The sequence below is a fragment of the Pinus tabuliformis genome, chromosome 9 (assembly GCF_031772625.1).
Source record: "Pinus tabuliformis cultivar Carrire ecotype Pingquan chromosome 9, CPIR1, whole genome shotgun sequence".
NCBI classification, from domain to species: domain Eukaryota; kingdom Viridiplantae; phylum Streptophyta; class Pinopsida; order Pinales; family Pinaceae; genus Pinus; species Pinus tabuliformis.
The window spans coordinates 1,717,504,777-1,717,520,965 of NC_142307.1; positions in this window are offsets into that span (position 1 = coordinate 1,717,504,777).

The window sequence follows — 16,189 nt, forward strand, 5'->3', positions numbered from 1 at the left end:
CGAGCCTCATTGTAACAGAGTTTAGAGGCATGTAGCCATCACATCTCTTCTCAGAGATAAGCTACCATCGCCCTAGCTGGTTTATTTCCATTTCTGGTTGTAAGCATATTTCAGTATTTTCCATTAATGAAATGAAGTATTATTTCCGCTGCATCTTTGTGTATATGGTTATCTCTGTAATTTGTTGCGTTCCTGTTTAAATCCGGATCAGTGGTATCAGAGCGGTCTGCTTTTTCTCTGTTTTTCTTTGCATGTCCCCAACAAGGTCGGGATATAAGGAGTTAGGGCTTGAACTGGTTGAACCTTTACAAGACCAGCCTCGCAAATCCCGACGGCCTCCCATGGCGGGTGAGAAGAAAGACAAGGGGGCAGGAGATCCCATCAAAATCTTGCTCGAAGAAGCCCTCGAGCAACAACGGAACGCGATGATGGACAGCTTTGCCCAGATCCTTCAGCGGCTACCCAGAAGCGACGCATCGGCTTCCAGCAGCTACTCTGGAAGTGCCACACCCTTTAAGGTACAAGTTAATTTTGAAATCCCCATATTCGAGGGTCAGATAGACGCAGATGTTGTAGATAAATGGTTAAATCTGCTAGAGGGTTATTTTTCTGTTCATGAATTTTCGAGTCGGGAAAAGATTGTTTTTTCTCTTCTCAAAGCAGCCCCCCACGTCAAGGACTGGTGGGAAACCTACTGCGAGCAGAAGGATGAAAGTACTGGCTCACTATTTTCAGCCACACCCACCTGGGATTCGTTCCGGGATGCCATCAAGGAGCAGTACTACCCTGTTGGAAGCTATGAGGATGAATACATAAAGTGGACCACGCTGCGGCATGGAAGGGACCAAGACGTGCCGGAGTTCACCAATCTTTTCCATACCCTTCGCACAAAGATTGGTATCAAGGATTCAGAGCAACATTTGATACTCAAATATCGTGGCTGCCTGCACAAGTACATCCAGGAAGAAATACAATTCCTAAACATCCCCTCGCTCGGCGCAGCATACCGATATGTCGTCAAGGTCAAGCAGAAGTTTAAACAAAAGAAGCGAGACTTTGGATCTGCGAATCCAAAGCAGGGGAAAGGTGACCCTAAACCACAGAACAAAGGACAAAGCCAGGGCGGGACACCGCCAGACAACCAGCCGAAGCTGCAAGCAAAGAACAGCGCCGCGAAGTCGAGAAAGGACACTGGAAAATGGTGCGAGTTCCATAAGAGCTCCACTCATAACACAAGTGAGTGTCGGGCCAAGCAGTCACTGGTGGCTGAGCTAAAGGTTTCAGAATCAGATGCATGTTCCGACTCTGAGTCAGAGCCCAATAAGGGGTATGAAAAAGGGAAGCAGATCATTGATGCGGATCCCAACGCCACTATTGCTATCGCAAAGATCCAGAAAAATGAACCCGAAGATCCAGAGGAGGAGGAGCGTCTCTTACACTCCCAGATGTGGGTAAAGGGCTCCCTGATACAGTTCATTGTTGATAGCGGGAGTCAAAAGAACCTCATTTCGGCAGAGGTCGTGAAGCGGTTGGGCTTACCAACCACAGCACATCCACAACCATACACCATTGGGTGGCTTCACCAAGGACGAGATCTTCGCGTGAGCCAGCAGTGTCACCTTCCATACAACATCAAGCCCTTCACGGATGAGGTATTGTGTGACATTGCTCCCCTTGAAGTTTGTGATGTATTACTAGGACAACCATACTTGTGGAAGCGACATGTTGTGTATGAATCAAGGCCCCGTGCTGTTATTATTACATTGGGAAATAAGTTGTTCAGGATACCAGAGGTAGCACCACCTACCGCCATCTCTTTGATTACTGCAAAACAATGCAGTAAGATCATTTCCAAAACCAGGAAATTTGTTTTCCTGATGATACGCCCTCAAGGAAAGAAGAAGACAGTGGCCGCGGCCTCCAGACGTGGTCCCTCTGCACGACAACTACAGATGGACAAGATTGTGGAGGAGTACGAGGACATCTTCACCTCCCCGGCAGGGGTTCCTCTGCACTGTCAAGTCAAGCACTCCATCGATCTGACCCCAGTGGCGCCGCTACCCAATGGACCAATTTATCGGCGCTTCGTTCTGGAGAACGATGAAATCAAGAGGCAGATTCAGGAGCTCCTGCAGAAAGGTCACATCCATCCGAGTTCATCGCCCTGTGGGAGCCCGATCGTGTTGGTACAGAAGAAGGATGGGACGTGGAGACTCTGTATTGACTATCGGGCGTTGAACAAGATCACTGTCCGTAATAGGTACCCGATCCCGCGGATTGATGACCTCCTAGACCAACTAAAGGGGGCGAAATATTTCAGCAAGATCGATCTGAAGTCAGGATATCACCAGGTACCAATCGAACCCTCTGATGTGTGGAAGACTGCCTTCAAATCCAAGGAGGGCCTCTTCGAATGGTTGGTTATGCCTTTCGGATTGACGAATGCTCCTGCAACCTTTATGAGGTTAATGGATGACATCTTGCGGCCATTCACCAACTCCTTTGTAGTAGTATACTTGGATGACATTCTGATCTTCAGCCAGAGTTGGGAAGAGCACCTCCACCACATCCGACAGGTTCTCCAAACACTGCGGCAACACAAGCTATGTGCCAATTTGGAGAAATGCACTTTTGGCATGACCCAGGTTCAGTATCTGGGATACATCATTGATGAACAGGGGGTGCATGTCGATCCAACCAAGATCCAAGTCATTCGGGATTGGCCCTCTCCAACCACTCTAACAGAGCTCCGCAGCTTTCTAGGTCTTGCCAACTTCTACCGCAGGTTTGTGTTGGGGTTTTCTCATATTTCTTGGCCCTTGAGTCAAGTCACCAAGGGAGGGACGAAAGCAAAATTCTTTTGGTCTGAATCTCAAGTTGAAGGATCGCCTCTGCACGGCACCAGTGCTCGCGTTACCAGATTTACAACAACCATTTGAGGTCGAGACAGATGCCTCTGACTATGCTATTGGGGCAGTCCTTACTCAACATGGACATCCAGTGGCATATCACAGTGAAACACTTTCAGACACAGTCCGGAAGTACCCCACTTATGATAAAGAGATGTATTCCATTGTACAGGCTTGCCGACAATGGAAGCATTACATTTTGGGGAAGGAAACGGTCATCCACACAGACCACCGACCCCTGCAGTTCATACAGACCCAAGGGAAATTGCAGAATGATCGCCATCAGAAGTGGTCTACATACCTGCAACAGTTTCACTTGAATATCAAGTATAAGAAGGGCAGCACCAATAATGTTGCAGATTGCCTCAGTCGACCACCGATCATGGCGTTAACCACCGTGCTCAACTCTTGTGGGCACGAGACTTCTGATTGGCCACTTCTCTACAAAAGCGACCCAGAATTTGGCCACACATACCAGACACTCTTGGAGGGTCGGCAGGTTGCAGATTTTCACCTCCAGGATGCCCTATTATGCCACCTCGGTCACCTTTGTGTTCCTTCAAGCGAGCGTGCCAAGATGATTTTGGAAGCACACTACAGTCGGGCTGCTGGGCATTTCGGGGTCGAGAAAACAGTGGCAGTACTGCAAAATTATTTCTATTGGCCGAATCTTCGACAGGATGTTGGGAAGTACATCAGATCATGTACTGCCTGTGCCATTGCCAAACCGACCATTAAGAAGCACGGCCTCTATACCCCGTTGCCTACCCCTAGTCGACCTTGGGAATCCATCTCCATGGATTACATGTCAGGCCTTCCTTCCACTAAGCATGGAAATGACTGTGTTTTTGTGGTCGTCGACAGGTTCTCGAAGATGGCCATTATGGTGGCCTGCAAGAAGAATATCACAGCAGAAGCCACTGCTAAACTCTTCTTTGAACGAGTGTGGGTGCACTTTGGGATCCCACAGTCTATCATCTCAGATCGGGACAGTCGGTTTCTCAGCACATTTTGGTCCAGTCTCTGGTCAATGCTGGACACCAAACTCACGAAGTCCACAGCCTTCCATCCTCAAACTGATGGCCAGACAGAGGTTGTCAATAGGATGATTGTGCACATTCTGCGCATGTATAACTCAAAGCATCCACGCACATGGGACGAGAGCCTCCCCTATGTTCAGCACAGCTACAACCGAGCTCTTCACAGCTCCACTGGCCATAGCCCTTTTCAGGTGGGTTTGGGATTCCAGCCACTATGCCCCATTGATGTGGCCATGCCACTTGCAGCTACTCACATGAATTCAGCTCATGTCCAGTCCGAAACAGATAAGGCCACCAGCTTCATTGAGCGCATCCAACATATTCGCCAGCAGGTCCATGACATTCTTGAGAAATCAAATGCCAAGTACAAGCAGCGACATGATCAACATCGGGTGCCACACAAGTTTCAGGTGGGCGACAAAGTCTGGTTGCATTTGCAAAAGGAACGCCTTACTGGAGCCTATCGGAAATTGAGACCACTCCGATATGGTCCTTACACCATTACTAAGGCTATGGGAGACAATGCATTTGAGCTCAGCATTCCCCCATTCCTTGGCCTGCACCCAGTGTTCAATGTGGACCGCCTTCAGCCATACTTTCCACCATTGCTAGACACATCCGACATTGCAGAACAGCTCAAACCCACAGAATTAAATCCAGATTGCATGGAACAAGCTGCAACTGATCGGATCATGGACACACAGATCAAGAACACTCGCCAACAGAATATCCAACTGTATCGAGTTGTCAAAGCAGGCCAACTCCTTCAGCAGGGCAAGTGGCTCACCAGGGAACAAGTTCAGCAAAAGTTTCCTCATCTCATGGAGGAGCTCAACGCAATGGGGACCATTGCTTCCTAAGGGGGGAGGAATGATCCAGGTGGATATTGGTGGCCACCTGCCAAGTCCACCTGGACCCCCACCATTGTCTTTCTCAGCATTTTCAGTTTCCTTAATTGTAGCACAACTTACTATTTTTAGCAGTTTTTCAGGTCCTGAACTTCCGGAGCCGTTTTGAGGCCCTAAACGACGTTTTTTGGGGAATCCAGGGGCAACATGAGTCCATAAAATGGACCGATGTTTCTCGTTCCAACAATGGTAGTGCTCGGATAGATCTTTCTAACGAGCTATTGTACGCGTCAAACGGAGATCATATGCCAAAGTTACGACCTCGGGAAGTTGATGTACCAATTTACCCCAAAAGGGGCCCAGAGTTTGGTGTTTCATCTCCTAGGGTTAGGTTTTGGAATGTTAAGGGTTTTCCATTGTTTCTCAACAATAAATAGGCCTTCGAGCCTCATTGTAACAGAGTTTAGAGGCATGTAGCCATCACATCTCTTCTCAGAGATAAGCTACCATCGCCCTAGCTGGTTTATTTCCATTTCTGGTTGTAAGCATATTTCAGTATTTTCCATTAATGAAATGAAGTATTATTTCCGCTGCATCTTTGTGTATATGGTTATCTCTGTAATTTGTTGCATTCATGTTTAAATCCGGATCAGCACTGGCCCAACCCCTACAGATCATTATGACAAATTAAGAAAAACAGAGAAGATGAAAGGTTGTACAAACCAGCATATTTTTCAATTAGTGGCCCAACCCCTACAGATCATTACGACAAATTAAGAATAACAGAGAAGATGAAAGGTTGTACAAACCACCATGTTTTTCAAACAACTAATCCAATGGGAAATCTGGGCACTGACTATCTCTCTTCTGCAAGGGTGATGCGAAAAGAGTGATAAGATTTCATTGCTTTGATTATTTTTTTTTGTTAAATCAGAAAAACCAATATTAATGGAGATATTGGTGTTTTTTACTAAATTTTGTGAAGTGACTAAATGTAGCTTTAACCATTCACCTTAAGATGTTTTTTATAATATAATTTCCTAAGTCTATTTAATACCTTCATTATCATAAAAACCAACCTATATCCATCACTCCACTTCTACCCTTCTTAGCACTTGGTAGACCCGGAATTAAGATTATCTAATCTGATAGAATTTCCCCTTTAAATAGTCTATGGTCACATGAATACCATGATATTACCATGGGTTATCATAAACCTGGAGCTTAAAAACTACTATTAGTAATTTATAAAAATTAATAAAATTAATAATTGATTTTTATTTTATTTTTTTATTTTAACCAAATTAAAATGTTTAAGTGACATTAAATTACTAGATCCATTTTTACCCTTGATCTACCAAGCCCGAGGATCAAATATTTTTTCACTTTATGCTAGTTTGCATATCACAATATTTGATCCCTCCCGGGGCTTAGTAGATCCAGAGTAAAGATGCCACATCTATGTTGGGTTAATTCCCCCCTTTAAATATGGTACATTCCACGTGAATACCATGGGTCAATACCATGTGCCATCTTTTTTTATTAATACTAATATTAGGGTTAATAATGTGTTTTGCATGGTATTAATAATAATTTGGCCCATGGTATTTGGCCATAGTATTTGGCCCATAGGCTTCACCTAAATATAACACATTTTTGAGTGTTCTTAAATATAATGTGACTTTTGGAGTAAATATAAAAAAAATTGTTTTATTTATTTCCCATACATCTCATTTATTTATATTTTTATTAATTTATCATACCTCTTTTATAAATATGATATTTGGGCCATAGGATTCACTTAAATAAAACCTCTTTTTTGAGCCTTCTTAAATAGAAAGAGGGTTATGGACTAAATATAAAAAGAGGTTTTATTTATTTATCATACATGTAGTTTATTTATATTTATATTTATTTACCATAACTTTGGGGTAAGTATAAAAAGGGGTTTTATTTATTTACCATACTCCTCTTTATTTATATTTTTATTTATTTACACGTAAATATAAAGTGACTTATGGAGTAAATATAAAAAAATGTTTTCCATTATTCTTTATGATTATGACTAAACAATGCAAACTTGGAATATGGCAAGAATATTATTCAATATTTAAATAAACATGAAAATAAGATACCTGAATTTTTAAATAAAATGAATTATTCTTTTGTGACCATTTGTTCCAAAAAATAAGGTCATTTTCTCGAAATTAACCCCAATACCATGAAATACGGGAAAATGAAAGAAAAAAACATTTTTTACACCGAATGTGGAGGGTGAAATAACTATCATAAATACCTATTCTTGAAAATTAGGGCGAATGGAAGGTTGTAACTCCTAATTTCAAGGGCTAAATTTACTTTTTTTACTCTCTCCCTTAAAATAAGGTGGGATAACCTCCATACCTAATTTTTTTATAAAATAAATTTGAGGCGATTTGTAACAATGTACTGTGATACAAAATATTTGCCCAATAAAAATATAAAACCCCTTAATTTCGCCCAAGGGCGAAAATTCACCCCTAAAATTTTCCATGGCCTGAAGCTTTCCCCTTCATCATTCGAACTTGCATAGTGCACCCTACCTTGATTGTCTTCTTCCTTTGAGTGCATGAGTGCATGCCAAAGCCCCAAAGCCTCTCCTTTTCAGCCTTTCAAAGTGCGCCCTGAAGCCCTTTTTTAATCTCTTGAACACACCAAAAAGGAATGAATTATAATTATGAATGAAACATGGTAGAATAGGATATTTTCAGGCTGATGATTGCTCGTCGTGAGTGATTTTTAGGTACAAGTATTTCAGAAACATCGTGGCAAGCACATATGAGGAAGATCAGGCAAGGAGAGAAAATGAAGGAAGCTCAGAAAGAACAAAGAACACACTTAAATATTGATGATCAAATCAACCCCACATACTCCACTATCAAAGACCCTTTGCCGGGTAAGGACATCAACAATTGAAGCTGCTCGAAGAACGAAGATACAGCTGGCAGCCACATCACCACTGGCAAAAGTCCATTTCATCAGTCACTATTAGTCCCAGTCATCAAAGATAGTGACATGTCAAGTCTCATCACGTGATGATGTGGAAGTCATGATGTATTGTTGTAATCATTGTAAAGTCAAATAAGTGAAAGTCCAAGAATCATGTATGAACTAAAGAGTCATGGAAATCCAAAAGACATGCAATATCAAAAGTCATATGTAATTCCAAAAGTAATTTGGAATCCCAAAGGTCACAAGAAGTTAGAAATTCAAGAGTCATAAGGATGTGAAAGGTCATTACTCAAGTTATAAATAGATCCTCATTTCTCAAGTAGAGTACTTTTAACCTTGGCTTCTCCCACAAGGAATCAGAGAGAGAGAGTTACAATACTTTTGGGGAGCAAGTAGTAGCTCTAATGCTCCACTATTGGAGCTAGTGGTGTTCATTGAATTTATGTATCTTGGGACTTTTTCTTAATATTGAATCCTTCCAAGGGAAGCACGTTTTCACAAATGGATTGTGAATGTTTCTAAGACTATTCTTTGAATGTTTATGGTTCATGTTTGCTTTTATTAGTACCAGATTAATTGAACTATTCCAGTTACTTTCGTGCTCCTTGTTGGAAATGTGTTGTTATGCTTATAATGATCGTCGCATTCTCGTGAAATATTTTGCTTGATGTTAGATGAACCTTTCTCTTTCACGTGTGCCTCTATTAGGGTAGGAATATTACTTTTCTCTTAGAGGCTCACTTAATTCCCCCCCATAGAAGAAGAAACTTGATACATCAGTAATCAAACATTCACAAGGCATACTAGCTTTCTCATTCGAAAGGACAATTTCACTTCTCTCTCGTGCTGACAGCTAAAGCCAAGGCATATATTTAAGTAAATGACAGTCGAGTCGTATTCTGGATGGGACTCCTACACCAAAAAGTGTGAGGTTTTGTTGGGACCTTATATCAAAGAGATCCCTTGTATGTTGGCGGCATCCAACACCATCAACATTCTGGTGCTAGAAGGAGGGCTGCCAATTTTTTATGGTTGATGACTCCACACGCCCCCATCATTCTTCTACCAGTCAAGGTAGTAACATTCCAAACACTACTTTGATTCCTGAAGCAGGAGGATTTTCTCAGCTTGGCCTGGAACCAACTTGCGAAGTTACTTACGAGCAGATCTAAGTAATTCGACCTATAACCCGTCAGTTCGCAAAAGCTATCAGATTAAATCCTGGTGCGCAAAATATTACACATTTTTCGAAGAAGAAAGAGACAGCTGGTATTGGTATTTTGGTTTCTACATTAAAAGAATTGGTTTTTTCCACTCTTGGGGTTGGCAGAATCTGTAGATATTATTGAACATCAAGAACAACTTCCACCTCTTAACGAAGGATACGAAGATGATACGTTTGTTCTTTTTGACGACCTCTTTGACACATTAGATGGGGAAGATCCCTCAAATTTGATAAGGAGGAAGAATGGATAGACGAGAACATGGTAGACTAGTATTTGGATTAGATGGCCCAAGGGCCTCTTGCTCTTCCAGATAACTAGCATAGGATGCCAAGGCATCCAGAAAAGATGCTCCAAAAGTATGATATGGATAAGAAGATGAACGTAGAAGACCATCTCAATGATTTTTACCTACATTTATGAATGATGGAAGTGAGGTATGATTATGTTTCCTTCAAGATTTTCCCTTATACATTAGAAGGCAGAGCAGCATCATGGAACCATATTCTTCCCATAAATCCAATCCACAACTGGAGCGAGTTTAAAAAGTTATTTCTTGAGAAGCTTCCTAATAACAACGCTCTCCTTATGCTACACAAAGAGCTCGGAAGTATGAAGATGGAGGATAAGGATAAAGTGAAATATTTTAATCGGAAATTCAATCATATATTGAATAAATTTCCCTCAAGCACACAACCACACAATTTGATTACTATCGATTACTACACAACTGCCTTTCCCACTAGTATTTCCCAGTTCGTAAAGAGAGTTGCAAAGGCAACATTGGAACTAAAATTTGTTAAATTGATCATTCTTGAGAAGGACTTGCGCATGATTGGATTCATTACGAACGATGAGGAATCAAAAGACTCCAAAGGGACTAGTAGGAATTCACAACCTTCTTCTAGTAAGGCTCACCAATAAAGTTGTTAGAGAAGGAATCATTAGATATCGAAAGCTTGACCACAATGGTGAATATGCTCTCCAATAAAATTTCAAAAATAAAGAAAAGGTCAAGTGAGCCATCCACCATCAGCATGCCTCCAAAGTCCTTCCCTTTTCGAATGAATAGTTGTAACAATAACAATCAGTTTGCCAAGTGTGCACAAAGTTCGAATGTTGTGATGAACATAGAAAGCATTGGCATGCATAATTATTGTTTTTTCCATCAGGAATAACATTCAGGAAAAACATGCCCTTAGTGGAATCACAACATGAATGCTTTGGTTGCACATATTTTAGAATCATACTTTATTAGTAGATGAGCATACATAACAGGCAGAGGAAATAGAAGAACCTACAACGTCTAAGAAAATCAAAAGTGTTGGACATGTAGTAAATGCATATCATTGTATCTACAATGTTCATAAGAAGAATGTTGAAGAACCACCACAGAATGAGCCCCCTCCTCATAACCAAAATGGTCGATACAGTCTAAGGAGTAAAGGGCTTATGTCTAAACAGGAATTGACTAGACATAAGTTAAAAGAGCAGTTGCTAAGAATAATCTCACCACCGGTCGATCCTGCTCAGAATGCGCAGATTAAGCCTAGAGAGGCATCTAAGTCCAAGAACACTTCCTCGATTAACAAGGTTAAGTCCAACACTACGGAGGTGTCAAATAAATCCACCCCTTTAGACACTTCTATATTTCCTGTTATTGGTGAAACAATTGATTATAACATTGTGGAAGATATGAAGAAAACACGAGCCAACATTTTCATCTATGAGCTCGCGAAGATTGCAACGAGAACTTATTGTCTAGACATTTTCACAACCTTCAACAGGTGATAAAGATTCCTCCCCTCTAGAGGTGTCAGGCAACCCTAATATTGCTCTTCAATTAGTAGTATATGCTTTAACAATAGAAGTTAACATTCTTTGCCCACAGTTTTTTGTTAATGTTTGAAATTTTTAATTATAATGTCCATAATTGTTTAGTAGACTGTGGTGCATCTGTGAATGTCATGTTGTTATCTGTAGCAAAGAAAATAAATGCAAAATGGGATAAAATCGATGCACAAATTGTTCAGCTAGATAGGTCTCTTGTCCAGGCTATTGGTGAGCTTAAGAATGTGCTTATCAGATTATCAAAATATGATTGAGTTCACCAATGTATAAATATTGTAATTGTGGACATACCAGAAGCCTATGGTGTATTACTTAGCATAGACTAGTCTAGCAAATTACAGGGATATTTTGCAACAGACTGGTCACATTTGTGGCTTCCATATAAGGGCAGGAATAATCAAATTCGAGTGAACATTGAGTCGTACATGAAGCACATTGTGACACCACTTGAGGGCCACAACAAGCCACTTACTTTTGTTAATTTGATTTTTGGAAATGATTTCTTTAAACCGACTTTGGATGTTATCAGGCATAACCATCACCCATTCCACCAGATACACAGCTAGAACTCCTTCCTTGATCTCCAGCTGGTGCAAATTAAACATGTAATACAGATGTACATAATAGTAATAATAGTAGTAATATTCGTATAGGAACTAGCTTAGTAGATCATAATATTTGGACTTTATATTTTATGGTTCAAAGACACAAGACGGTTCCAGAGCGGGTTGTGTTCTTATAGTCCCACATAATATCATTTCATGTCCTCTGGAGTTTGAGTGCACAATTAATACTGCTGAATATGAAGTGCTCGTACTAAGATTAAAGAAAGCTATTGACTTGAAGGTAGAGATTCTAAAGGTAATTGGTGACTCAAAGGTGGTCACTCGTCTAGTACAAGATACTATACAATGTATTTCACCATATCTTAAAAACTACCAGCAGGAGGTATTGTGTTTGATCAATCATTTCAAAATTTTCAATTGTTTTGTTACTAGAGTCATAAATGTTGCAACAGATTCATTAGCAAATGCAGTCGCTAGGATGTTGCCATTGAAAGATGGTTTTTCTGTTGAAACTATATATAAACCATTTATGCAAGACAATGTTACTAACTTACGCGTTTTTAATGACAACCAAAAGATACTGCACTTTATGGCTAATGTTGACATATTCAAAGATGTTTCCATAGAGGAGGATGAGCACGAGCACTGGCTCTGTAAGAGGCATCTAACACAACGAAAGGAAACACTATGCATAAAGGCTTGGTGCCCTTGGAGAATTATATGACCTACAGGACCGATTTAGAGGGCCAACCAATACTACGACTTAGAATTCAAAGTTAGCATATGAACAAGTCAATTTGGGAACTCCCGAAGATCCGAAGTATGTGAACCTTGGTACTTTTTGTTCTCCACAAGAACGACATGCGTTTATATTTTTATTCAAAAGGTATTTTGATGTCTTCACATGGACATACGATGATTTAAATACCTATGACACTTGTATTATCCAACGCATCATCCCTATAAAAGAAGGGGTGAAACTGTTCCAGTAGAAACTACTAAAGGTTCATCCAACACTGGAACCTCTCATACATAAGAAGTTGAGAAAGTTGTTGGATACTCATATCATATTTAAAGTCATACATTCCACGTGGGTTTCCAATCTAGTCGCAGTCCTAAATAAGTTCAGAGGCATAAGATTATGTGTAGATTTTCACAACCTTAATCAGGCTACTGATAAAGATAACTATCCAGAGTTATCCATGGAGCAGATACTCCAGACAGTATTTGGGTCTAAAATGTTTTGCTACTAGATGGTTTATCAAGTTATAATCAAGTGCTAGTAGCAAAACCCGACCGACTGAAAACTACCTTCCGAACCAAATCAGGGATATTTGCTTTTAATAAGATGCCATTTGGACTTATAAATGTAGGTCCAACTTTCCAAACAGAAAGGACATCACCTTTCATGGCCTAATATGTCAGACCATGTTTGTTTTTTTTGGATGATGTTATTGTGTTCTCCAAGAAAAGATCATATCATGTGCGTCATCTAAAACATAATTTTGGGCGGTGTCGTAAGTATGGGATTAATCCCAAGAAGAGTTTCTTTGGTGTGCCTACCAGGGCACATAATAGCAAAGAGTGGAATTAAGATTGATCCCGAGAGGGTCAAAGCTATCACGCAGATAGTGTTCTCGATGAATAAGAAAACCATGCAGTATTTCTTAGGAAAAATTAAGTTCCTGAGAAAATTCATCTTTGATTATGCTGAGATAGTCAAACCCATATAAGAGATGATCAAGAGAAATGCAGTGTATAGATGGGATAAACAGGAAAAGAATGCTTTTTCTCAGATTAAGAAAGCTATTACCGATGCACCCGCACACTTCTATCCAGATTTTGGTAAATATTTTCTACTCTATACGTTTGCTTTGAATTCGTCAATTGTGGTCGTGCTGACTAAAAAAGACAGTGAAGGAAATGAGCGACCTATCTCTTTTATGAGCGCTAATATACAAGGGCCCGAATTAAATTATCATACCATTGATAAACAAGCATATAGAGTACACAACGCAGTTAAGTATTTCATGCCCTACATATCGAAACCTCATACAATTTTATTTGTACCTCATCTAGCAGTAAAAATATTGTTTTTGCAACAAGAGTTGGGTGAGAAGAGGGCTAATTGGATGACCTGTATTCAAGAGTACGATATAGAGTTCAAACAAGTTTATACCATAAAGGGTCATGGCCTATGTAAGCTAGCCACCGAAGAAAGAGATTCTTTTGAACAAGATCTTTCAATATGGGAGCAAGAGATCAAAATGTACAATATTGAATATGTTCCTCAATCCACGTCTACAATGCCTTGGTATGCATATCTACGTTAATTTTTGGAGAACGAAACTTTTCCCTCACACTTATAAAAAAAACAAAAAAGGGAAATCTATTTAAAAGCTCTATCTTAGCAATTGGTTCATGGAGTCTGTTTTCGGAAGACCATAATGGTGTCCTACTGAGGTGCATTGAGCTGCAACATACAAAGAAGGTCTTGAAATATTTACATGGTGGACAGGCAAGTGACCACTATGCGGGCGATAATACAATGCATAAGGTTATGAGGGCGGGTTATTATTGGCCCACTATATTTAAGGATGCTCACACTTATGTCCGCAAGTGCCAAGCATGTCAAAGAAGTGTTGATCACGATTAGAAGTAATCCACCCCACTACTACTAGTAGCAGTTGACGAACCATTATTTTTTCCTCATTTTTCAAAGCAACACCAATATATCTTAACAACGACAAAATACTTCACTTGGTGGTCAGAAGAAGTTTGTCTAGGACAAGTAAATGACCAGGAATTCATCCACTTCTTGCAACAGAACATTATGAATAGGTTTTGTGTTCCTACGCACTTGTCTTTGATAATACGACATATTTTCCGTCATTAAAACTTTATCATTTCGCATTAGAAAATGGAATTGTATTGAAGCATGCATCTAATTATTATCCGCGGGGAAGTGGTTTGGATGAATCCACAAATAAGAATATTATCTGTATAATCAAGAATACCAATTTATTTGAACAAAGGAACTGGCATACAGCTTTGACCAATGCTCTTTAGGCTAACAATGTTACTCTGAAACCTTCCCTGATGATCCAGGTGGCTCTAGAAAGGCTCAAAAAATCAAAGTTTTCAAATCTCAGTGAAACCAAGTACAAGTTGTAGTGCTCATCATTACAATTCTAGTGGCATAGACTGCACTCAAATCCGAGTTCGTATGACAAACTTATTGCAATTTGAAATTGGACAAGAAAGGCAAAAGGGAGGGGCCAACAGTGTGCCACATGACATCCCTGTCAACGAGTGGGACCCATGGATTACATGACAATGGACTAGTGGCCTACCAACCATTACTACTTGGCACTCAATCATTATCTCCTTATCTTTGCAAAGAGAGAGAGAGAGAGACAGAGATATATATATATATATATATATATATATATATAATGTTGGTTTTTGTAGCATCGGATGTGTTCTAGCCACGGAATTTTGTGGAGAGGCTAGAATACATGACATCCCCAAAACTTAGAAATTGTTTCTAGAAATTCCACCTAGAGACGACTTAATTAGATTTACTAATCAGTTTTTAATATTTCGTAAGTCTAAACTTAGGAAATGTGATTAATTAATCAGAATTAATTAAGTCATGGTGTGAATGTTCTATAAACTCACACGGATCGACAAGGAAATAATATGGGCCATCAATTATGTTTTAATATTGGCCATTGGTACTCCAATAGAAGATTATAAGAAGAAGTCAATGGGTAGATGGAGAACACACCGGTACAGTTACTCAGTTGTCGAGGCAGATCGATTTTCTCAGTGGTTGTGATTCAAAAAAGGAGATAGAGCCAGAGGGCGAGTAGTAGGTGAGAGAGACGGTAGCAGCAGGAATCCGGAAGGTAGATTTCCAAATTCAGGAAGAGGCGGCGTGAGAGAGAGTGTATTCCACAAGAGCACTGTGCAGAGTGACATAAAGGCACCAGCATATGGGCAGAGGGTCCATCTCTTGGTCAAGAAGTTGCTGTGGAGAGTGGGAAATTTCTTATAAAAAATCTCTCAGTATTTTTCTGTCTAGATTGCCAAAATTCTTATACTCAGATTTGCTACTGAAAATTAATAAGAAAACCCTCATCTGTTGCATCGGTTTTCCCACAATGGGTTTTGCTGGGGGAAATTGTCCAAAAATAACTATGTTAATATTTTCTATGTGTGTGCTAGAATTTATCTATTTCCACCATTTTATTTTCCGCAGTAATTTATTGTGAAAATTGCAGTAGTAAACTTATTTGATTTTTTCCGTAGCAAATAAAGTGCATAATTTATTTGACAGTTAGAACAATATTTTTCAGTTATTGAAATAGGTGAAATTTTCACATGGTATCAAAGCATATATGATCAGCCAGAGAGATTAGTAGCAGAGAAAGGAAGAGGTTCCTTGCTCAACATGAGCAGAAATTCGAATCCCCAGAGGGCAGCATAGTCTCTTGGCTAGGAAGCCATAATTCTTGAGGAAAATCAGCATTTTTGAGAGAGCGACAGAAAAACTTGATTTCTCCATATCAAGAAAGTCCAAAGGCAAAGGGAGTAGCCCCATATTTGTTTGTAGAGCATATCTCTAGCCAGACGTAGTAATTTTTCAGCAGTTTGCTTTGCAGATTCAGTGTCGAGAGGAAAGAGATATAACAGAGTAAATTATGTACAAAATTAACAGTTAGGATGATTCAAATTTATCTTCTAGGTTGGAGGATG